The sequence below is a fragment of the Chelonia mydas genome, chromosome 2 (genome assembly GCF_015237465.2).
Source record: "Chelonia mydas isolate rCheMyd1 chromosome 2, rCheMyd1.pri.v2, whole genome shotgun sequence".
Classification (NCBI taxonomy): Eukaryota; Metazoa; Chordata; order Testudines; family Cheloniidae; genus Chelonia; species Chelonia mydas.
In genome coordinates this window covers 77,670,981-77,697,031 of record NC_057850.1, presented here as the reverse complement: position 1 = coordinate 77,697,031, position 26,051 = coordinate 77,670,981, and the positions used below count along the sequence as shown (strand labels likewise).

Genomic DNA, 26,051 nt, shown 5'->3' with positions numbered 1-26,051 from the left:
CTAAATCCCTCATGCTGTTTTAGAATTTTTTTCAAAGAGAAAGAGTGAGTGCGCATGTCCGTACATTTAGTCACTAAAACTCACCTAAGGTCACTTTTGTGAACAGAGCTGCATCAAATATTGCATAAGTCTGAAATGTTACATGGACAGTTTTCAGGGAGGAAATCGGGGCTTTGCTTGATTTGGGATCCCACAATTTTAGAGCCCTGCTGCAATTTGCTGTATTCTGCAAATTCTACCTTTTCATTTTCTTAATGAAATAAAGGCTCATCTCCACACAAATTTTTGTACCGATTTATTTATATTGGTTTAAAGCTGATCTAGCTAAGTCAATGCAAGCTCCTAATGTGGAAGTTATACTGGTATGTATAAGCTATACAGGTATAAGCACCTTTAAACCAGTTATAACTGTCATACCAGGAGGTGACACCAATTGAAACAATATTGGTTTCTAAATCAATAAAGTTAAATTGGAACAAAAACTCTGTACATCTGGCCAAAATCTCTTTTTCCATTTGGAATATACAGTCACCACATGTAAACTACAGAGACTGTTTTCATACTAAAATAGTAATAGCAGGAACAACCATCCCCTAACTATTAGATCTCAAATAACTTCCATTGTTGTATGCAGTGTTGTTTTAGACGTGTTCGTTCCAAGATATTAAAGCGACAAGGTGCGTGAGGTACTCTCTTTAATTGGACAAACGTCTGCTGGTCCAATAAAGAAAAGGTCTGCATAAGCTCAAAAGTGCGTGTCTTCACCAACAGAAGTTGGTCCAATAGAATAAATTTCCTCATTCACCTTAAAAAGAAAAGGAGTACTTGTGGCACCTTAGAGACTAACCAATTTACCTTGTTTCTCTAGGTAACAAAATAAGACACACAGTGTAAGCATTTCATGATCATAACCCACATTTAAAATCTATTCCATTTCAAAATTATACAAAGAGCAATAAACTGACTTTAAAATGAATCACATACCAGTATAGAATAAGTAGCAAATATCTCAGTGACATACACTATATTCAGGCTAGGATTCAAATTTAACCTGCTCTTTCTGATCAGCTTGGAGAGATGACAACTTGAAGAAAAACAGAGGACCATTAACCTTAGATGGTCATTTAAAGTTCTGCAGGAAATGCCCTAGGCTGAGGTAATCATTATTATTACAGTTGAGTGAATAATTTGTAACAGATAACTTACTGAATGAATTTTGCTTCTTTCTCTTTCAAGAAAGATTGCATAACAGGAATAAAAATAAATGATATTTTAAAAAAATATATTTTTAATTTAAAATCAGTTTTGCTAATTTAAATTGGATTTTTTAATTTAAAGAAAATACATTTTTCTTTTTAAAATTAAGTAATTTAAAATTACATTTGAAATTATGGCAATAAGCTATTAAAATCACAAATTAAATAAAAAAATATTCAACAGAACACGTTTGCTGGCAAAATTTTCAAAGAAAGTCAAACCACTGAACTGGTAGAAGCTAAGCACCAGAAACTAGAATTTGCCGAAATGCTCAACAAGCCTGTGCCAGCAGTAGCCTCTTCTGCAGGCACAGAGAGAATATTTTATTCATTTCAGTTTATTCAACTACTTCAGTTTAATAATTCATTTAAAGTTCAGAAAGCAGTTTAGAGCTAAGAAAGCAGGAAAGTTTGTTTTCCTTTTCTAATCTATGAATAAAAAACTAGATATGAGAGGATGAGATCTACTAGTTCTAAAATCTTGAAGGACATGGTGACCAGAAACAAATCAGTTTACTTTCTTTATTTAATACATCAGTTTTAAACACAAAATATGTTTTGATAAACACTTTCCCCCTTCTGTATCCAGCAGATTTAAGGCACTTTTACTTAACTAATAAAAATATTAAAATGCTGTTTTTGTGCATTTTGATTGAATTTCAGTTTCTACCAAATACAGCTTGGCATAAATCATGAGTAAAAAATTTAGTCATTATCTAGTAAATAAGAAATGTGTCATTCACCATCTTTTAACACAATAAAATTGTGAAAGTTAAGAATCTGAATAAAATATTAAGCTATATAATTGCTTGCATCCTCCTGGTTAGCAAAAAGACGTACCAAATTTAGTGTCAGATCTATATTTAGTTGCAAATCAATTTGTGTGAATAGTTATAAACGAATGAAAATAGCTACATTTCTGAAAATAGCTACGAAGTACAAATGTAAAACAAGATTTGATTTAAATCAGTCCACCCTGGGCTACACACAGCAATTTTCTATTCACAATTATTCAACAAACTTGTTCATGCATTTTACTTACTATTTGGCTCACTACTCAAAAATTCAAGTTGCGACTGGGTCACACAATATAGATTCTGTTCACTGATTTGATGAGCATAATTTACAACCAGGTTTGTGACTGTTTGCGTGAAAGTGTGCTGGTGAAAATATGCCTTTAAAACTCACTTTCATCATCATTTTGAGCCTGTGACCTTAGCATTCACACTGGAATGCACAGTGTGTGTAAACATGGCTAAGTATAACTTGTTTTTATCATCCAATCAAATTGATATTCACAAACAGCGTTTTGCAGAAAGGTTATTTTAATTAAATATTTTAAACCGTATGGTTTTATTTCATTATTAATTGGTTAGGAAATTACAACTGGTAGCAGAGGACAGAATCTGGCCTGCAAAATTGTTAACTACTGACAATGATGACCCAGGATTAGAAACAGAGAACCCAGCTTGATTTCAGGTTGCTAGGTTGAGTCTGCCGGGTTAGAAAAGCTATATTAAAAAGTAGCACATTTGATCTACAAGTCTCTTAGAAACAGTAAACATGGAACCCCAAAGTGCCATTTTTATAATTACTTTCCAGAACAGAACCAGACTTTAATATTAATAGCGAAGGACTGCAAACTCCAGTTAGATATACTTCTGTAAGAATTAACAGCTACTTCATTTTTAGATAAAATTTGCAATTTTTCAATTCCCCTCCCTCAAAAATCAAATCAAGGGAGGGGCTTCTGAACATTGATCTGATAATGTGTGGAACAGGAGCCACGAACGTAATGCCCCTAAGCAGCAACTGCAGCAGTTGTGTCTAGGAGCACTGCACTGTGCTGTGCTTGAGATCAAGGAAAACGCTCTGTTCCCTTCCATCCTCCCTCTGCATTCTAGCTTCCTTGGAAGCTGAGCAGTAAAAATCTTTGCTGAGTCTTGCTTTGCAGGCACTGCCACCTCCCAAATACCTGGTAGGTTCAAGCAATGCCTGCTCTCCCCCACCTGTGATAGGACTTAGAGGGCCCCTTCTAATACGCTGGTTTACAGCGGAAGGGGGCAAAGAAGGAACATTTATTTTACAGTCTTGTCAGCTGGGCCTCCTCTGTTAGTGAATGGTAACGGACGGCTCTTCATCCTACACACACTTTAAATATTATAAGGTATCTGCATTCTCCTGGGGAGCTGCTCTGACAACTTCTGCCCTAGGTTATTTGTAATGCAGGAGCATCTAGGCTCCAGAGCAGGATGAAAAATCATGGAGCAGGTCCCCAAGGAACCAATTCTGAAGCACTTAGAGGAGGGGAAAGTGATCAGGCACAGTCAAAAGGATATAGAGGGCCCTAGACAAATTAGAGGATTGGGCCAAAAGAAATCTGATGAGGTTCAACAAGGACAAGTGCAGAGTCCTGCACTTAGGACGGAAGAATCCCATGCACTGCTACAGACTAGGGACCGAATGGCTCGGCAGTAGTTCTGCAGAAAAGGACCTAGGGGTTACAGTGGACGAAAAGCTAGATATGAGTCAACAGTGTGCCCTTGTTGCCAAGAAGGCCAATGGCATTTTGGGCTGTATAAGTAGGGGCATTGCCAGCAGATCGAAGGACATGATCGTTCCCCTCTATTCGACATTGGTGAGGCCTCATCTGGAGTACTGTGTCCAGTTTTGGGCCCCACACTACAAGAAGGATGTGGAAAAATTGGAAAGAGTCCAGCGGAGGGCAACAAAAATGATTAGGGGACTGGAGCACCTGACTTATGAGGAGAGGCTGAGGGAACTGGGATTGTTTAGTCTGCAGAAGAGAAGAATGAGGGGGCATTTAATAGCTGCTTTCAACTACCTGAAAGGGGGTTCCAAAGAGGATGGCTCTAGACTGTTCTCAGGTGGTAGCAGATGACAGAACAAGGAGTAATGGTCTCAAGTTGCAGTGGGGGAGGTTTAAGTTGGATATTAGGAAAAACTTTTTCACTAGGAGGGTGGTGAAGCACTGGAATGCGTTACCTAGGGAGGTGGTGGAATCTCCTTCCTTAGAAGTTTTTAAGGTCAGGCTTGACAAAGCCCTGGCTGGGATGATTTAGTTGGGGATTGGTCCTGCTTTGAGCAGGGGGTTGGACTAGATGACCTCCTGAGGTCCCTTCCAACCCTGATATTCTATGAAACACCGATTGTCTAGGCCAGTGGTTCTCAACCAGGGGTCTGGGGTCCCCTGGAGGGCCATGAACAGGTTTCAGAGAGTCCACCAAGCAGGGCTGGTATTAGACTTGTTGGGGCCAAAGGCAGAAACCCAAAGCCCCACCACATGGGTTTGAAGCCCGGTGACCCAACGCCCGCCATCCGAAGCCTGAGCAACTTAGCTTCGCAGGGTCCCCTCTGGCTCTATATGCAAAAAAAAACAATAGTTGTGAGCTGTGGAGTTTTTATAGCATGTTGGGGGGGCCTCAGAAGGAAATAGGTTGAGAATACCTGGTCTAGGCCCTCTACAAAACACACAACACATGGTCCCTGCTCCAGAAAGCTTACGATTTGTCATCAAGGCAGCGTTCCCCCAGCCACCCTAAGTCCCATAACAGAAATTGCAAATTTTACTTTAAAGTAGTAATTAAAAAATTATGTGCATGAAATCACACACGCACACACACAAACCTAAACATTAAATATTGAAAGACTGTAGGTAAGCCAAGAGCCATCCTTTAACAATGTTGTGAAGTTTTTGCACCTAAAGTTTTGAATAGTGTTTGAATAAACTCTCACCGATAACTCAGCTTCTCCTTCTGCTTGGTCTGACATAGAAATTATAATGCTTAAATGACATCAGTCTGCTAGCATGAAACAGGATTTTGAAGTTATGTTTATTAGAATTTCACTTCCAAAGAAAGATAGGAAGATATGGTTTCCACCCAAAGCTCCCTGACAATCTTGGTTTAAAAACACACAGTTGATGATCAGCAAAGATAGCAAAAAATTTATGACAAATTAACAACAGATGAATGGATTTCAAAATACGGAAGCGGTTTGAAGGTAGCTTGCAAAGCAAGTTGATAATAATATACAGATTTAGCCAAATAGCAAGGGTGAAGGGTAAAAAAAGCTATAGTACATTTAGAGGAAAATGTGCTTAAAACATATATACAGAAAATTCCAGTCTAACTTTTAATTAAATAAGGAAAATTAACGTCCCATGGGTTGAAAAGGTGACCTTCAAAGAGCAATAGTTAATTCTTCTGGCTTTAAGTATCATATTCCACAGACAGCAAACTATTGCTTCTAAGATTGAAAAAAAAAAAAAAAAACTACTCTAAAACTCAACTTCAAACAGAGAATTTTATTTGCAGAGCCTAAAACTGGCACTATTATTTTTGGAAAGGAGGGATGGGACACAGAAGACACCAATCTTTTACTCTAGTATGTACTTTAGAGGACATTTCCCCCATGAACAAGCACACAACAGAATTTTCAGTCTGTGATTCTCTCAAGAAAATCCAGACATTTGAGCAATGGAAGGTGACATTACTAAAAGGAACACCTGTCTTCTTCAAAAAACAACCCCCAGTTTGGCTGTTAAATGAAAAGCCTCGCTGATACCCTGCCTGCAGGAAAATTATAAAAAATTGATTTTCTGCTAGTGTCTTGTGCCTCAGTAGAGAATTCAGGGAAGAAGAAAAAACGGCCAGTGCCAATGAAAAACAGAATATTGGCACAGATTTCATAACATAACATAATACAATTCTGCTGATTGATGATTGGCGACTTCACTGGATTACAGGTGACAAAAATTCCTCTATACTAGACAAACATAGGAGGCTGAAACAGAAGCAAACACTGATTGTCTACAAGTATTTGGATCATTACATTACTTTTCGTCTAAAAGTAGAATGAGCACAAAACAAGGACTGCAGAACGAAAGTATGACACGCAAGTTTATTACTGAATATACTTTTGTTTCCACTGACACTATTAACTAAAAAAACAAACAAATCAATCTGACTGAAAATTGTATATGTTCTATTTTATAGATAGCACCGAAGATTATTATGACAAAACAATAAGGGAAAAAAGTTATTTCCTTTGTGTATGTCACAAGATTTTTTTTAATATAGTCATCATCACTGTTTTCTCTTTCCTTTGCATCTTGCACAGAGAATGGGGAAGAGGGAAAACTGCAAGTTAGGAATGCAACTGTTTAAGCCACAAAACTGGCAGGCAGAATCCACAGGCGGGTGAGTACAATGAACGACTGCAACTCTTTTACAAACTGTCTAGATCTCAAGCTGACTGTGTCCCTTTACCAAAGGTTTTCCCTTCACAGCCTATTTTCTCCTTTTGCTTGCTCCAGCAATGAAGTAATAATCCTGTGTTTATGACACTACAGCATGCTGATGGTACTGACTGAGGCTTCATGATCAATATTAAAAATTTCTGCTGGAGAATAAAAAAAGAAGGAAGAGAAGAGCTGTGAAGGAGCAGAGCACTGATGAAAATAATTATCTCATTAAAATTAACATATTGGATGGTAAAAAATTTCTTCAAAAAAAGCATTTAGGGACAAACCATACTCAACCTTACTCAGGAGACTAGAGTTACTGGAGTCACCTGAGTGAGCACAGCACACCCTTAAATGGGTGTAAGTTTCAAATCAAATCATTTTGGGGAATGCTTACGTACAGTTGTTTTGAAGTTGGTTATTGAGGCAGTGGATTATTGGCAATGGGTTTTTATTTCTGCTCAACCATTATATTAGTTCATGTCATCTTTATTAATTTTTTTGTAGTTCTATTTTGTTAAGTGCTCAAAGACAATTTATGTAAGAGCAAATTAGAAATCAGGTCTATTTAAGTGTGTGTTCATTTCATGGCAGTTTAGTTTTACTTCCTAGTACGTTTAAATAATATTTTGAAGGGTTTTGTTTGTGTTTGTTTGGCCATAAAAAGATACTCTCCTAGAAGCTAGCACATACCAAGGGACATTCACGGCAGAGAGAAATGCGCAGCTAGACTATTTAAGCTTGGTACAACCATATGATCATGAGTTTTTAGTTGTTTTACAGTGGACTGCTTTCATCTCAACAATCTGCTTTTCATCTCACAGACATTTCCAGAATGACTGAACGCAAAGGGAGATTTGTCTCAATCTGCATGACAAAAGATGCCATGTAAACATGATACAACCACAGAAACGTGCATTTTTCAATGACAAAATACACAACATAACTTTAACCAGATAGTCAGTTGTAACCCTTCACTGTGATTATTACGCTAACCCTTTCTATTTTAATCATCTCTGCCTCTCTATGTATAACTGAAGGTTTTAAGTTTGAGAGTCCTGGAGATCTCCTTGGAATAGATAGGTCTTACATTATTAGATTGACTAAAGCTTAACGGAAGAGGCATGAATGCAATAAGGATAAAGAGACAGAGCAGTGAGGGAACAGTGTATTAAAAACTAACTATCCTAGAGACGAAGTTTTTATAAAAAAGCCAGCAGAGAGCAAGCAAGCATCAGGTCCAACCAGTCAATTATGGACAGGAAAGGAGTATTAAACACTGAGATACATAGGTCCTGCCCCACCCCCTGGCTTGAAGTGGTTTCCATTATATACAGGGCTTACAATTTGGTTCAGTGGCTCTCAGCACCCCCACTATACAAATTGTTCCAGCACCCCTGCTGAGATATACAAGAAAATGTTATAGGGAAAACTCAGGGGGAGTTTTTAAAAGAATTCTCTACAGAGACATCTTGCTAAAGAATATAAGGGAATAGAATACTTTACACAAAGGCCATTTCAAACATTGTAGGATTGGTATTTAAATGTGGAAGCAAAAGAAGTATCGAAAGCAAAGGTCAACTCAGGGGGCTATACAATTCTCATTAGAAACTGAGATAGATTCAAGTGGCAAGTAGTCTTACATGCAGAATATAGTTTGTAAGCCCCAGATCGGGAGATCTGAAATGATGAGCAAGGTGAAATTATTAGGGGACACATTAGAAACAATAAAATGAAACAAGGCATTTGCTATAATCTGCCACATCACAAGCAGCTCCTACAGGAGACAAATGCAAACAAAATATTTGATAAAATGAACTAGCAGAACTAACCCACATGGTCAAGGTGGGCCATTTCCTGCAGAAATCCAGGTTCTCTCACCCCCCTCCAAAAACCACACACACAAACTCACTCTCCTGCTGGTAATAGCCTATCCAAAGTGACCACTCTCCTTACAACCTGCAGGTAGTAAGGAGAGTGGTCACTTTGGATAGGCTATTACCAGCAGGAGAGAGAGTTTGTGTGTGGGGTTTTTGGAGGGGGGTGAGAGGGTGAGAGAACCTGGATTTCTGCAGGAAATGGCCCACCTTGATTATCATACACATTGTGAAGACAGTGGTCACTTTGGATGGGCTATTACCAGCAAGAGAGTGAGTTTGTCTGTGGGGGGGCGGAGGGTGAGAAAACCTGGATTTGTGCTGGAAATGGCCCACCTTGATTATCATACACATTGTGAAGACAGTGGTCACTTTGGATGGGCTATTACCAGCAAGAGAGTGAGTTTGTCTGTGGGGGGGCGGAGGGTGAGAAAACCTGGATTTCTGCAGGAAATGGCCCACCTTGATTATCATACACATTGTGAAGACAGTGGTCACTTTGGATGGGCTATTACCAGCAAGAGAGTGAGTTTGTCTGTGGGGGGGCGGAGGGTGAGAAAACCTGGATTTGTGCTGGAAATGGCCCACCTTGATTATCATACACATTGTGAAGACAGTGGTCACTTTGGATGGGCTATTACCAGCAAGAGAGTGAGTTTGTCTGTGGGGGGGCGGAGGGTGAGAAAACCTGGATTTGTGCTGGAAATGGCCCAACTTGATGATCACTTTAGATAAGCTATTACCAGCAGGAGAGTGGGGTGGGAGGAGGTATTGTTTCATGGTGTCTGTGTATATAATGTCTTCTGCAATTTCCACAGTATGCATCCGATGAAGTGAGCTGTAGCTCACGAAAGCTCATGCTCAAATAAATTGGTTAGTCTCTAAGGTGCCACAAGTCCTCCTTTTCTTTTTGCAAGATGGAAGAATTTCTAGTAGAGGTAGGCTGCAGAAAGTAGGCTCTGTACAATTGCTACAGGGATATTTCAAATGCCTGTGGCCAAGTAAGGGAATATAATTTACTAGCTCTGATGCCCCTTTGTAGAAGTGAAAGGAGTAGTTGGGAGGGGATGCTAAGAACTAATGACTCATGGCTGGAATACCACATATGTGGGCAGAAGGAAGCCATCTCCCACAGGCAAGCCATTAAATTCATGGTAAGGCCACAGAGCAGTATTCCAAAATTTTAGGTGATGAAAAAAGTTTTGCTGAGTTTCTTTTGGTTCCCATTTGAGTTCCCTCTCTTGTTGCCGTACATTTCAGTCAGTTTCCATGTGTGCCGTAGAGATATAGAAAATGCAATATAGGAACAAAAGCAACAGGATGTGCGACCTGAACATTTACAGTTACCCTCTAAACTAGGCAAGTAAGTAATCTAGGGGTACATTCTATACTCTGCTATCTATGATCAGCTCTCATGCTCTGTCCCCTTCCCCACTAATTTTTCAGGTTTCCTGCACACTGGATCTAAGGAAGAGAAGAACAGAACCAAAACCATAAGGGTCCACATCGCCTATAACACCTGTTATCTTGCAAATATGCCTCATAAGTTCCTCATGTTTTAAAACATATCAAAACATTTTTTCATAAAATTGCTTAAAATGATCAATCATGCAAATACTTTCTCCAGCCACATTTTTGTAATCAAGTTCCTTTGGCTACAACAACATTTCACAGAAATTTTAACAAATACTCTGCTTGCCAAAAGAATTTTACTAAACTCAAATCCAATTCCATTGAAGTGTGTTATTTAGAATATAACTTGAGGGAGGCTTCTTATTAACTTAGTAACAAACACCATGTCCTTTTGCCCAGGATATTACCAAGTTATCAGGAAGTACCCTCCAATTATTCAAGTGGAATGCCAAATTAGCTACTTTGAGGCTAATAATTTGTGAAGGGTTTCTTTCATCAGGTTTATGAAACAGAAATTTAGATGGTCAAGTTTGTTGCAAGTATACACAGTACAAAGGACGGTAGGGAAATAAGAGTGTGTACTGTACAATTACTGAAAATCATCAAGCAACCGAGTCATTAACAAATAGTATCCCTGTGCTCTGGCTAGCTGAGACTATTCTATCTGGTGTATTTTAGGATATTGAGCCACTTTTGCAATCATTGATATTCTAACACTGAACTGTACTTCAGAAATCATATTAAAAAAAACAAAACTTGGTCCAGTCCCTCTCTCATCTTAGTTTACAAAAGTTGCCTTTAAAAAATATACACATGAACAATGTCTATCTTTAAATAGCTTCAATTCTTGCACACTTAACTTCTACATTGACACTGGAGAGTTAATGCTACTAAAAATGAAAGCTAAAAGAGAGTAACAGTTACCTCTGAATCAGCAAAACCACAAAAAAGTCTAAAATTCAAGAACAGTAGATAATGCAGAGTTAAAAATAATGCTTCTCACACAGCATACACAGACAACCCTGACTTTGCCCCTTTCGAGGAGGATATTAAAGAACTGGGTGTCACACTGCCTCAGGCAGAAGTTGTGCTGGACACATAAAATGACAACATTGGTAAGAGAGCCATAAAGAACTTAACTTTCCTTGTTCCTAATGCCATGCTTCTGTTAACTGGGGCTGCCTAGCCACTCAGCTAGAAATTCCGTCTATTACTATTTAAGTAGCAGTTTCCTCTCACTAACCATTTCTTCCTCCTTTCCTCTTCTCTAAAGAGGAGCTTCTACAGATATGGCAAGAATGCACATTCCTTTCCTGTTGTAAGTTACACAAAACTGTGTCCACAGTTAAACCCACGAGGGTAAGATTTTGCAACCCCTTAGCTCTGTGCAATGGATCACAAGCTTGATTTAGCAGTTTATCCTATAGGATTACCCCATAATGGAGAAAAAAAGCCGCCTGTTGAATTAAGGCTGCAGCAAAGCCTCTCACTAACTAGCAAATCAAACCAACAAGAAAGGAACTTTTAAAAACCTTCCCTGGTTAATTATCAAGCCTCTGCTCTAGAACTGGCACACAAGCAAAGATGATATTGTTACTCAAATAATTGTTTCTTGTAGAGCATAAATTACAACAAAAATTACATACTTCAGCAAAAACTGGCCAACCAGTTTAAAGGTCACGCATTATGCAAATTCTTATTACAAGAGGATCTGGCAGCACTGCCTTTTATTAAAGTTGCCCCATACTTCCCATTATAAGACCCTGTTTTCAGTTGCTTGTAATTTTGCCACTCTTTTAACCGTTTAGGCTGAAATTTTCCACACTGGGTATCTGCCTCCAGCTGATTTTTTTTTTTTTTTTTTAAATTTCATCCAAAAACAGTTCAGCCATTTCCGAGAAGGGGGCTAGGGAAAATATGTTGTTTTGTCCATGTTAAAAACTCTGGCAAACTTTATTTGAAATGCTCTAGCCCAGGAGTGGGCAAACTTTTTGGCCTGAGGGCCACATTGGGGTTCCAAAACTGTATGGAGAGCCAGGAGGGAAGGCTGTGCTGCCCCAAACAGCCTGGCCCCCACCCCCTATCTGCCCCCCTCACAACTCCCAACCCATAAAACACCCCTCCCCCCCCACTCCTTGTCCCCTGACCTCCCCCTCCTGGGACCCCCTGCCCCTAACCGCCCCTCCAGGATCCCACCCCCTCGCTCCCTGACTGCCCCAACCCTTATCCACATCCCCACCCTCTTGACAGGCCCCCCATGACCCCACCCCCTATAGCCCCTTTCAGAATGTGGCCCAGCGAACATGGGTGGAGGACTCAGGAGGAGCAGGTGCAGCCGCGCAGCCGGAGAGAAGCGACGGTTTCCCCTTCAAAGCACCGCTTCTCAGTGAGCGCCCCTCCAGAGCGCCCCTCAGTGAGCACCTTCTCTGGAGAGCCCCTCCAGAGCCTGGAATCGAACCCAAAATTCCTGAGTCTCACCATTCCTCTACTGTCAGCAACTATCTGTGAAACCCACTGGCAAAGCATGTCCTCCTCACTACTGAAGGTCCACACAGAGAATGACCACCTCAGCTACTCTGTTAGTTCAAGTAGTGGAGGTCTGGGCAGTGGATCTAAAGGTTCCAACCCTGCTGATGATCCATGTGGGTGTCAATATGATGCCACTGAACGCAACTTGTTTTTTTCCAGTTTGTTTTTTTAAAACCTTGGAAAATTATACTCCCCCCCACCCCCCCGCGCCCACCCGCCCCCAGTTAGAACATTAAGATTGTAAAATCAAACACTCAGAAGTCAGAAAATACGCAAATTAAGGATTGTTTGTGCAACCCGAAATGGGCCCTCCTGTGTGCTCGCATTATGATACAGTCTTGAGTTTTGTGATTGCATACTATTTTTCCCACAGGACCCTGGCCCCCTTCAGTGCACAGCAGGGACCCGTTCTGGGGATGAATCAGGGGTGTGTAGTGAAGAAGGCGGTTGTCTGTAGGACTCCTGATAGAATCCACTGGCCCTCAAAGGAGTCTAAAGGAGTCAGTGGATACTGCCCAGAACCCTGCACCGATGAATAACTTCACAAAGGATCAGAAATAGGCCCCACAATTGCAGAGCACTGCTCCCTAACCCCAGTCCAGCTTCCTCCTCCTGGAGTGATGGACGGTCATCCTGGCCTGCACCAGGAGGCTGACAAGGAGTCTCACAACTTTGGGGGACCATGGGTGGGGTGTGCATAAATGAGATGCAGGGAGAAATGTAGCCAGAACCTCAGTAAGCTGAAACAGGATGCAGTCTGATGCACCCTACACAGAGGGGCAACAGGGTCTTCTTTTTGCTGAAGAAAGGGCAGGTGCTGAATTAATGAATCGCACCAGGTACACAACTGTGCTCATAGCGCCGTAGAGGAGCTGTCAACTAATATCCACGGCAGGTCATTGAACTGGAGTAGAGTACAGACTGGCCCACCAGGGTCCCTCCTCGGGTGGCAGCAGGTCCCATCAAATGGTGGGCCATGAGGCCAGGGAAGCAGGTGATGTGAAGCACAAGTGCGCACAGATGTTTTCTGGGTGCGGTTCTGAGGCAAACCAGCTGGATATTGTTCAGCCAACTTGGGGGCATGTCAAGTGCGGCTGGGGAGGCTCGCAGGGCAGGGGCCCAATTATGATTTCAGGAAGGTCGGGGTAAAGGGTAGATGGGGAGCACCCTCCCACAGCACCCACTTGAAGAGAGAGAGAAAAAAAAAAGTAGCGAGAGGCAAGGCTGCTCTCACCTTCTCGAGCACACGACAGGGGACAGTGGGACATACAGGGTTGGCACCCCCATGCCTGGCTGAGCACTGGCGGGCAGGGGGAGGAGGGTCCACTCCACTCAGTCCCTCTGATTGTAGTCTGGGAGGTCTCAGATTCTGCTGGCACCCCCATGCCTGGCTGAGCACTGGCGGGCAGGGGGAGGAGGGTCCACTCCACTCAGTCCCTCTGATTGTAGTCTGGGAGGTCTCAGATTCTGCTGGCACCCCCATGCCTGGCTGAGCACTGGCGGGCAGGGGGAGGAGGGTCCACTCCACTCAGTCCCTCTGATTGTAGTCTGGGAGGTCTCAGATTCTGCTGGCACCAACCAGGACCACCCTACGGTGCACCAAAGGGGACACTGCCACCTATGTTGGAGTGAGGCAGGGCACTTCAGGAAGAGAAAGGAGGGTCTCCTTGTTAACGCAGTTGAATGCTGCACTGGAGAACTGGATTTTATCCCTGCCTGTGGGGCAGCATTCATTTGTGATGCTGAGCATGTCACTTAAACTAAACTTTTCACATGTGCTCACTGATCATGTGTTTTCCATTTTTGAGTGTCCAACTTGAGACCCAGGGCTCTGATTTGCAGAAGTGCTGAGCATTCACAGCTGCAACTGACAGTAGCAGGAGTAGTGCTTTGAATATCTGAAGTCCTATATAATATTACTTAGGCTGAGCAATCACATTCTCACCTCACAGTGGGCACCCAAAATTAATGGACATGTTTTGGCCTTAATTGCTCTCTGTATCAGTTCCCCTTCTGTAAAACAGAGTTTTACTCTCATCTCACAGAGATGCTGCGAAGACAAATTAATTAATTGTTAGTGAAGCACTTGGCTATTCTACTGCTGAGCACATGAGGAAATTAATAATTCTGTCTTCAGAACAGGGGTTTGAATAGTGTGCAGTAAATCAGACCTTGGGCCACATAATGAACAATGAGAGAAAAACAAATATTAAATAGCTGCTTATTAATTGATCACCATCCATTCTATGCACCAAATGAAGCAGAGGTACTGTTGAAAAAATAGTATACAATCAAAGACTATCATAATGCATATACATAAGGGCACCAAATTAAGGTTGGGAAGGCAGCCTTAATTCTGGCATTTCCTAACGTTTCAGTGCTTCATTTTGAAACCATAATGATGTTTTTGATAACTTGTATGTATAATTTTATTGAACAGAAGCTGTAATGTAGTGTATATATTTTATTATATTCTTCACCCTTTCCCACACTCTTATAGTGTTGCTTAACTTCTCAGGGCCACAGTCCACCAACCCTTACTCATGGTCAACAATAGCTTACTCTACTGGAGCGTAAACTCTTTGGTGACAGGAACTACTTAGATGTAGCAGTATCTAAGAAGCTGGGGGGGGGGGGGGGGAGAGAAGAATATTACCTATACACAAGTAAGCAATAGAAGTTGAAGTGTCTCTACACGGTGTGTGTACTGCTATATCAGTTTGTACCCATTACAATGAAATTTACATGCTCCCTAGCAAGGCCACAACTATGCTGGTATGAAGTTGCTTAGATCTGACTAACTTATGCCTGTACGCAGGTTAGTTCTGACTGTATTGGTCCCAGGATTTTAGAGAGATAAGGTGGGTGAGGCAATATCTTCTACTGGACCAACTTCTGTTAGACAGAGATTTTCGAGCCACACAGAGCTCCTTCTCAAGTCTGGGAAAGGTACTCTCAGCATCATGTGGTTATGGTGCTGTAAGGCTGGGAGTACAAGCTCTGTATGGCTCGAAAACTTCTCTTTCTCACCAACAGAAGTTGGTCCAATAGAAGAGATTACCTCACCGACCTTATCTAACTTATTCCTGTAAATTTATAAAAATATGCTATACTGATAAAGTACAACCTCTAGAGTGTGAAGGCAGTTAACTTTGTCAGTTAAAAAAAAAAGTCACACCCCTAACCAAAATATTTAAGTCAATACAAAACCTGTGAAGACAAGGCCAAAAAGTTTCCAGACACAGGAAATTTCACATCAGAACAAGTTATAGAGCAGTTACAAGCACTAAGTAGCAACTAATGCATGCGGTAGAAGTGTTAGTCACACCTGCATCCTGCTTATAGGGGAGGTGAGAAATACAATTCTAAAAAGCATATAGGTAAATGTTTCAGCTGACAAACACATAAACAATAAAACTAATGCTTTGTGTATTAGGTTAGTTGCTGTCATGTGTGTATACTCCCTACAGCAGTACCTTTCCCTATTGAACTAAGGTGGTATTTGTGCAGGGGAAGGTGAAGATGGAAGAAAGTTATTTAAAATAGGAAAGAAAAGAAAATACAAATTATGAAAGCAGTAACATGATTCATAGAGCAGTTACTGGACAATATGAGTGGCCGGGTGAGCTGATATCATTAAGGACTTGTATGCAGGGAGAGTTATTCAAGAAAACTGTTCCACATTTACTCTAGAATCAGAGCATCCATAGATGGCATTAGAGTACTTTATTCCAAATCAACTTTATCCACTTTGATTCCAGAATAAGGGTATCTACATAGTTAATCCAGAATAGTTAATCCTTTTAAAATTTACTCTCTACCTTATTCCAGATTAACGTTAATGTGCAGACAAGCCCTAAATCTACTGGTCACTAGCCTACCGGAAAATACCACATATCAAGTCACTGATTATTACTCAAAAACATGTTTAAAATGTAGGTGGCTCACATGACTTTCAGTAGCTGGAAAATAAGTGTAGTGAAGTATGCATATTAACTACAATACAGCACTGTATTTTGATGGACATCAGCATCTGGAAAAAAGAGAATGGATTTATGTGATAGAAAATGATGTGAATTTAAATATAAAACATAACACAAGCTAGTGGCATTACTAGCTAAGAATCAACAACATCCCTAAATCTATGCATCCTCTTGCCCTCAAGCCTAAGAACTGATTTTTTTATGCTCTTTCCTAAATCAGCTTTAGCAGAGGCAATTATATAAAAGATTACCTATATGAAGTAATGAGACACGCCCATTATATTAGTCCCATATTTTCTTAATGTGTGCACTCATTTTTGTGTATGACATACACACATTTAAACTGGGGATGTGCAAGTATGATCATACAGGATAAAAGTTACAGGACAACTGTAATCTAGCAACTAAAAAGGATTAATGAGTTCTAAAATGTGAGCACATGGGCCAGGTATTCAATTAAGCAGATACTCCATAGGCTTCAATATAGCTAGGTGAATTACACCCACCAAGGTTATTGTCCTATGTCTGCTGTTTTCTTATTGGCTGGAAACCTGGCATGACTGAAAGGCCACCACAACCACCTGTGGATGCTAATTTACTAGAGTTGCTTGAGCGCTTTAAGCAGCCTGAAGAATACTGGTTATGGAGCAATCAGATTGCTGTTTTAACCTATATTATTCCTTGGAAACATTTATTATTTGTGAAGAGTTAGAGGGGCATTCCAGGTTCTTCCAAATTTTCAGATTAAGAAAACAACTGATTTAACTAGACTTGTATCAAACACAAGAGATTGTCTAAGGTCTTGTAGACACTGCGGGTTTGCCCTGATCTAAGCTACTGGTGGCTGGATACTGGTGTAGCTGCAATGCTGCTAACCCCTCATATATAGACAAAATAAGATGCCATTTGCACTGGCATAGTTTATCCCAGTTTCAGTCAGGGGTAATCTGCACTGGTGCAAATCACCCTTTTACCAGGTCTACACTAGGAGTTTATTCTGGTGCACTAATGGCTGGTCACTGATAGTTGGAATATGCAGCAAAACCTGAGCACAGATAAGGCATTAGAACAATAAAAATGGTTAAAAAAGTAAGTAAGCTTACTCAAAAGCTACAATCTCCTACTAACAGGCAGAAAAAAAACCAAACAACAAAAAACCAACCTCTGCACCAAAATCAATGGGAAAAGGTCAGGATTTTGAAGGCTGAATTCAAACAACTAGGTAAATTTCAAGAGTTTTCAGGTAAGTCAGGTTTGAGCTAAAAAAAACTTTGGTATTTTTACCACTAGATGGTGTCCAGCATTTTCAGAAGATGATAGGATAACCTTGCTCCTGACTTTTTGAGAAATGGTGTTTCCCAGTCTCTGTTCTCCTCTTCTACTTCTTCAGTCTACTCTTCTCAGGTGAGTTTCCCAGCCCATCCTTCCTCTTGCCCTGAAACCTGAACTCTGCATTAAACTCCACGTAGATTTGTCTCCACTAGAGAAGTAGTAACAAGAAACACTCATTCCCTCTCTCTCTCCGTTCCCCACTCCCTACCACACTGTTCAATGGGGCAGACAGGCAGGGAGCAGTTTACAGTGGCTGATGATAGCAGTAATTTATTAACAGAAAATCACTGCACAGAATCAGAGGATTAGAAGGGACCGCAAGGATCATCTAGTCTAACCCCCTGCCAAGATGCAGGATTTGTTGAGTCTAAACCATCCAAGACAGATGGCTCTCCAGCCTCCTTTTGAAAACCTCCAATGAAGAAGCTTCCACAACCTCCCTAGGCAGTGTGTTCCATTGTCCTACTGTTCTTACAGTTAGGAAGTTTTTCCTGAGATTTACTCTAAATCTGCTATGCTGTAGTTTGAACCCATTGCCTCTTGTCTTGCCCTCTATGGCAAAAGAGAACAACTTTTCTCCGTCTTTTTTATGGCAACATTTCAAGTATCTGAAGCCCACTATCATATACCCCTTAATTTCCTCTTTGCCAAACTAACCATACTCAGTTCCTTCACCTTTGCTTGTATGGCTCGCATTCCATCCCTTTGATCATCTTAAGTCTTTTGCTTCTGTATCCTTTCTATACATTGATGACCAAATTTGGACAGCTGAGTAGAGTGGTACTATCACCTCCCATGACTTGCATGCTATGCAACCTAAAATTGCATTTTTTTTTTTTGCAACAGCATTGCATTGCTGACATGTTGAGGTCGTGATCCACCATAACTCCCAGATTCTTCTCAGCAGTGCTGCTGCCAAGTCAGTTTGCCACCATTCTGTATTTTTGTATTTGTTTTTTTTGTTTGTTTTTTTGTTATTTTTTTTTGTTATTTTTTTTTTTTTTTTTTTTTTTTTTTTTAAGTGTAGCACCTTACATTTGTCTTCGTTGGAGAACTGGGCTATAGACAACAAAATGAACTTCAATTTATCAAGATCCCTCTGAATTTTAGCTCTGTCCTCCAAAGTATGAGTGGGAAGGACGTAAAAATTAAAAAGTCTGCAGCCACAGTGACAGCCCATGCAGAATGTAGCCTGTGTTAACACAATGCTTAAAGGCACTACCAAAAACCCCCAGGGCTAGACAGTACATAAAGGCAACATGTGATTCAACCTTTTCACTAGTGTAGTGTATCGGCTGATGGATTGCAGATCCTAGTTTGCTACATTCTTGGGGAGTTACGGAAGCCTGACTTTTCCCACTCAGGAGGTCTGTTAGATTTCTGGGTAAGACAAGCCTCTCCTGAACTCACAAACCCACTCCAGTAATTTAACAGCTGAACCTCCTGATGGTCTCCACACGAAGGCCTGGAATAACTGCTCTCTCTTCTAGACTGGGATTTCCAACAGAACCTCATCATCTAAGGGCACAGCGGTCTGGAATAAGTTTGAAATAATCACAAAGCTGGTGCTGCCCAACCTTAAAAAGTCTCCCCCATTAATGCGATCAAACAGCACCATCTTGCCTTCAATCACTCTTCGGCATGTTCCCCTACCATCCTGCACTTCAGTGAGTAGCTTAAAATGGTCTCCTGCCAGGTTGGTGGAAATCAAAATGATCCTTCATCACCCACGGCTGTAGAGGGTAACCCAGGTCAACTGAAATGGGCACAGAAACCGCAGCGAGGATTACCGCTAAGAGAGAATAAAGTACCAGCTTGCCTACAATGATTAGACCTCCTGAATACCCAGGCATTGTACACTCTACATAGGTGCCCACGAATCTGCCACAGTTATCTACAAAGGCCTGCATAATGACAGCAGTATCCTTTCCTGTTTATGTATTTATTTGCTGCAAAACAGTGGACATAGGTTGGGTACATACATGCCATCAACAGCACCTGCCCAGCTCGGGAACCCCTTCTGCTCAAAACCTGCAATTATTTCATAGTTTAACTATCCTGAGTTGAAGTTGTAGCAGTAAGTGCACTGCAAAACACCCAGACTGAGCCAACCATGGAATTGCCAACCACAAGCTGTTTACCCACAGATCTGTAACCATTTGGGCTTGCCAGGTTCCACAGGGCAACAGCAACATGGTTCTAGATGGTTATTGCCTCTTAGCTGCTTGTTCTAATGCTGAAGGGTGAGGGTGAGCTTCTCAAGCAGGTCCAGGAATGTTGTTTTCCCTCACATGAAAGTTCTGGGCTCAATGACTGTTATCCCACATTTGTGTCAGGATGTACTCCTACCACTCTGCGTTTGTCATCCTAGTCCAGAAGTAGTGGCCTGCATAGGGGTGGGAGGTCTGCCATCACCTCAGTACATGCCTCCCTATCTGCATGATGTTGACCTTTTCTCCTTCTCCTTGTAACAGCAATCTCTCTGCTGTCTTCTCCGGGCAAAAAGCTGCCTCTTGAACACCTGCCACTATCACCTGACAGGAGCGCCTCCAGAGACATGCTATAGAAACACTGCCTCCATAAAAACCAGAAACTGTCAGTCCTGGTTAGGATGAGCGGGAGATAACAGCACACCAGCTTGGGTCCTGCCGAGAAAACAATTTCTTGAACCTAGACCATTTCCACTCACAATCCCCAAACAAGACAGAGAAGTTGTTGCACAATACGCTGTGAAAGTGACAACAGATTGATAGTAAGTTACAGTGCTAGGAACCACAGGATATGCACCGAGAAGTCTTTGCCTCTCTCACAATTGACCACAGTGCCAATGTGGACTTCACTGCTGTTCTGCAGTGTGGTAATTCTATATCAATTTAGTCATCTTGCTTTAGCCTAACCTGTGATTACCCAATTCAAGATTACACTTTGAAGACAAAAGTCGCACACTTGGTTCCTGCATCCTGATCTTTTTTAAACCCTACCCAGTCTCTGTGGGAGTCGTTTGGCCTGGTCTAAAAGTACCAAGAAAGTGAAAAAAATCAGTCACAAGTTTCATAAAATGGCTTGAATGGAGGGAGCGTACCTACATAAATTACCTTTCTGCCTGCCTCTTCATGGATTAAAGAGGCAAATCCATTCTCTCTCTTTCTCGTTAGTTTTCAGACGTGTTTCTATTGAGAGTCATTTCTTAGGAGACTCTCTTGTGGACCATCCATCCTCATAATACTGTCCCTACATCTTTCCCTGTCCCTATGACAGTGTTTCATTAATACAGACTAATAATATTAGGACTATAATAAGACAAGATGAAAATAAATATGCACTGATGTGGTCGTGAATGTGCCTCCATTTCACATCCGCGCTGTTTATATCACCACCCTAATGGTATTGATTTTATGTTTCTCAGCACTGGATTTCCCTTGCTTGCCTATAGTCCCCACTGATCCTCTCTCTCTAAGTCTCATGCCAGTTTTGTTTTGGCCTGAATTTCTTCACTCTCTCTCCAATTTTGGTGTCATACAGTTTGACTGTTGCATTTACTTGGAGGAAATATCTTTCTTTGTTGGCTGTTAACGAGCCAATCAGGTGCTCTATTTCTGTCTTCCACATTCTGAGTTTAATTTTTTAAGTAAAATAAAAAACCTCACTAGAAACCCTTAAAAAAGTTCTGGATTGAGCTTAGCCAACAGAAGAACCACTGCTTGAAGACAGACCTAATACAACAGGAGTTTTGAGGACCACTAGCAGGCTTTTGAACATAACATGAGAACAACTGCCTATTTCACTTCCACAAAACAGAAATGCATTGTAAGCACTGGATTTTTGTGTGGTACCAAAAATCAGTCAGTTCCCAAATCCCTTATATCTGTCACACTTTCAGTGTTTAAGTAGTACACATAGGGAAGGATGAATTGCCTCTGATTGAGCTTAGATTTTTAGAAGAAATAAAACTAAAATGACTCAGTTGGGATAGTGCCACTGAGGCAGCAGTCAGGCCAGCTGTTCTATTTTCAATCCAATGCTTTTTGCCTTGTAATGGTGCCAACCAGGCAGCAGCAGCTTTCAATAACGTCCCTTTTAACTTTCACTTTAAGTAAACAGAAGAGAGGCACGTGAAACATACCTGATTTAGGCTTTTGTTTCTATTTTTAAAGTCAAAATGTAAACATTTACCTGAACCCAGGCCTCTTAAGCTCTTAGAAAGGGGCAGCCATTCAGGTATGGAAAGCTATTCCATTAATCCAAAGAGAAAGTCAAAAAGTGATTACAGTTTTGTTGCTATTAGCCAGCCAGCTAGTAGCCGGATGACTAAACCTATTAGCTAGAAGCTTGTATGAAAGATGAGCTCTGCCCAAGGCCCACCTTTGGGAGAAGACCAGCTACTGGGATTTGGAAGAATATGGCGATTCTTATCAGGTTTTATACCTGCACTACTCCTCCTTTCATATCACCTTCTGTCAGTAGGTGTCTGATAAATTTGAAACTCTGTATTCATCTCTTTGGCTGCTGGAAAGAGCAGCACTCTTTCCATTCCCTTCCACTTCCTGGGTGCTGGGGTGGGGGGGGAGCTTGGAAAGGGTGTAAACAGGCATCTCTGCTACTTTACCCCTCCTCCAATTTACCAGCTCCTGTGACGAGAGTCATCTTCACTTCTCTAATTTTGCATCCTTCTCACCACTGAATAGGTCTAATACCTGCCTCGGAGCTTTCCTCAGCAGAAATACAGTTTCACAGTACCAGTAAAAAAGATCTTTTGGGGAAAAAAAAAAAAAAAACTCTCTGAGCAGCAAGATTATTAATTGGCACTATGCATGACAATGAAGTCACGGGCCAAGGAAACTGTGAAAATGACTCTATAAGCTGGGTGGTTAAGACACTCATGTAGGATGTGGGACACCTAAGTCTCTGCGCCAATGAAAAATTATTTATATAAGTGGAACATCTTCAACATGAGACCCACATCAAAATATCCCATAGCCAGGTCAATAGGGTGCTCTCCTGTACTATGGGAGACCCAAGTTCAAATCCCTTCTCCACATCAGGTGGAGGGGAGAATTTAACTTAGATCTCCCAGGGCCCTCATGACTGGACTGAAACGTATAAGGAGAGTATTACCACTTAGGGGGAGACACCATACAGTATTTTTTTGGCAAATAAACTACTTGTCAAAAAATTTTGCCTAGCTCTACTCAGGAGTTACCATCACCATGTCATCTCACACACCCCGTCCCCACCCGTGGCGAATTAGGATTCTGAATCATGTCACTGCAGAGATAGCCTAAAATTCCATTACATAAGTCAAGTATCAGAGGGGTAGCCGTGTTAGTCTGGATCTGTAAAAGCAGCAAAGAGTCCTGTGGCACCTTATAGACTAACAGACATGTCAGTAGTGCATCTCCAATTGCATCTGGAAACCTTGAGTAAGAAGAGAGGCTGAATACCATTTGAGAATATTTGAAAGGCTCTATCATTCATGTCTAAGAGACTAGAAAACACTTTTAACTAGTCAGACACTTGAGGGTGTGTGTTATTGGGTAATAACTAAATAAGTTTGTTGACAACATTCTGCCTTTGGGATCGTCATGACCAACAATGCACCCCGGTGTGTATTACTGTGTAGGAAGCAAAAACAAAACAAAAAACCCAACCCCCCACAAAAAAAAGAAAAAAAAAAATAGATCTTTTCATGCCAATATCTGATTAAAAAAAAAAAAAGAAAAAACCCAGGATAGACATATTTAGAACTGAAGAGTTTTCAAAATGTTCCTTATTGTTTAGGTTGTGGCATGCTAACAACCAGGAAATTCATCGGAGAGGCCTAAATTATGATCCTGTATCTAACCCCATAAACCTTTGCCAGCAAGAGCTAAAAATGCAGTGACAGTCAGTTTCCTTTTTTCTTCCTCTGCTTTATTTTTTCATCTGTCTTTACCAACTTAATCTTGTAAGGATGCATATGATAAAAATATGAAGGAAAGCAAACAAGGTGTTCTGATCCAATGCAACATACGTGTTATAAATACTTAACTATATTTTTCATACTGAAAAGAAATGCTTGTAACACTTCTAAAACAATTGCTTTACATTTCAAACATGTAAAATGTAATAGGGTTATTACAAGAAGAGAACACAGTATCAGTTTTCCAGCTCTCAATTCCCTGCTCTTTTTGAGTTTACCCTACTCACTGTGGAACTACATTTAAGCATATTGCACTATTTTCTCTGAATTTCACCCTAGAATACCACCTAATTCCTTCTGCAATGTATCGTCAAGAGGATGATGTTTTGATGAAGTATCGCACATGGGGCCCTCAAGATAATGAATTCAATGGGATATGCTTAAAAGATCATTTTTCTCTTTTGTATTGACTGCTCACACTGCTCCAAGACAGGAAGGGTTTTCATTTTTTATGTAAGCTGTAAAGGCCCACAGGGTCTCCCAAAGTATTTAAAAGAAATCAATTTTCAGTTGGGTAAAAGGGGCCTAGGAAAGCCTAATGAGCCTGGGCAGCAGTTTTGGATCTCATTCAGCTTGAATCCCAAACAAGTTGAGGCAAGCTTAAACCTACCTTTTAGCGGAGTAGCTCTCCAGCATGGAGAGCTTCTCAGCTCTCAGTATTTGGTACTGTTTAGAACAATGGTTCTCAAACCTTTTTTTTCGCAGACCACTTGAAAATTGCTGAGGGTCTCGGTGGACCACTTAATGATCTTTCCAAATGTTGTTTGTACTGTTAGCTGACTATTGTAAAGCGCTTTGGATAAAAGCGCTTTATAAACCCCCCCCAAAAAACCTTTACTTTTTTTGTTCTACAAATAAAAGTACACAACTCATATTTTGTAACCCCCAAAGAGATTACCTAGATTCCTGGGGCTTTGTCTGCTGGCAGCTCAAGGAGAGGCATACTGTCCCTGGTCAGGAGGGAGAGCCAAGGCAAACTCAGAGTCTGCCCTGCAACCAATAGGGAGTGAGATGCCCCTGCCAGGGAGTTCAGGAAAGGGGAGAAGCCATTTTTGAGCCAGCCAGGGCAAGGGCAGGGCTGGCTGTGTTGGGAGCTGGTGAGTCCCAGGCCTACATACACGGTTCCCCCTGAGGACTGGCCTCTAGGGACCTGAAAGCAAGATCCCTCAGCTGGGCTTTTCCTTCTCCACTAATGATTCCCCGTTTGTAGAGGTTTGCTGTTAAACTTCCCCAGCCAGGCTGAGTTTGCCCTCCAGCTCCCTAGGTTAGACCCGTCACCACATGGTCAGCTCTGCTCTGTCTGCTAGCTCAGGGCTGCTCCCTGCTGTGCATGTGTCTAGACGCTGGGCTAGGAGGCTACAGTTTGGATTTTAGTGCAGTTGTGTAATCTGCACTTTGAGCCCTGCACCCCTCTGAGGTGAGGGGAAATCCTGGGACCAAAGCAGCCTGATTCCTGCCTGAAGAGGATCCCTGCCAGCAGAGATCAGCCCCTCTGCACTGACTGAGGAGTCCAGAGTCTTCTCTGAACCTGAGGATCATTCATGGAGTTTGTGAGTGCACTATCTTTTAGTCAGTCAGTTAGGGAATTTGTTTTGGGGACCCCCTACTCCTTGAACTGTGTCCCCAAGCCAGGGAGTAAGGGTTTGGGGATTTTATAACCTGCTGCATATTAAACCTGTAGAGGGATTTACCACCTTCTCCCACTTGTGAGTCCTTTGGGCTGTACTGAACCTAGTCAGCCACACTGCTAACCCACTGCAGAGAAGAATTTTGTGGTCATAGGTCATCAAGGGCCCCAACAAAGTACGCGTATCAACGGGACACTAACTTTACATTTGCTACATCAAGTCACGTGACTGGGGAAAGTCACAGGTATTAGCAGCGTGGGCACCAGTGAACCTAAAAATAGTGTTTTACCCTGTTATATTTGTCTCCTGTTTAATATAATTATTGTGTTGAATATATTGTATGTGTTTGTTATTTCTTGGAAGTCTCCAACAATCTGGCAAGTAAGCGGGGATTACCCTGTGGTTAGAATTTTCCTCCCAAGCTGCCCTGGTGACCCTGCCAGGAAGGAGCGAGGTGAGTGGAGGTACCACCAAATAAATTCATAGGAAAAAATAAAGAAGATACACCCTGCTGAGTGGGTGGCAGGATCCAGAAGAACCCAGAACTGTCCATCAAAACGTGTAAGCAGATTGGCATTAAAGAAGGTAAGCAGGTGGAGAGGGGGCGCTACATTTTAATATCAGTAGTTTACCCTTCTAATACAATGGATATGCCCTCTCTCCCCTGCCACGGCAGCCCCCGAGTGGGTCTGGGAAGCAAGGAGGTCTCCCCTGCCTTAGCAGCCCCCGAGCTGGGCTGGGAAGGGGGGGGGTGTCTCTCCCTCTCTCCCCTGCCGCAGCAGCCCCCGAGTTGTGGCTGGGAAGGAAG

General features: G+C 41.6%; 1 protein-coding gene across 7 annotated transcripts in view; it reads right to left on the bottom strand.

The window, feature by feature from the left end:
- The window catches only part of KCTD1 (potassium channel tetramerization domain containing 1), a 145,968-nt gene that overhangs the window by 12,355 nt on the left and 107,562 nt on the right, over nt 1–26,051 (bottom strand). The gene's annotated exons all lie outside the window — the stretch shown is intronic.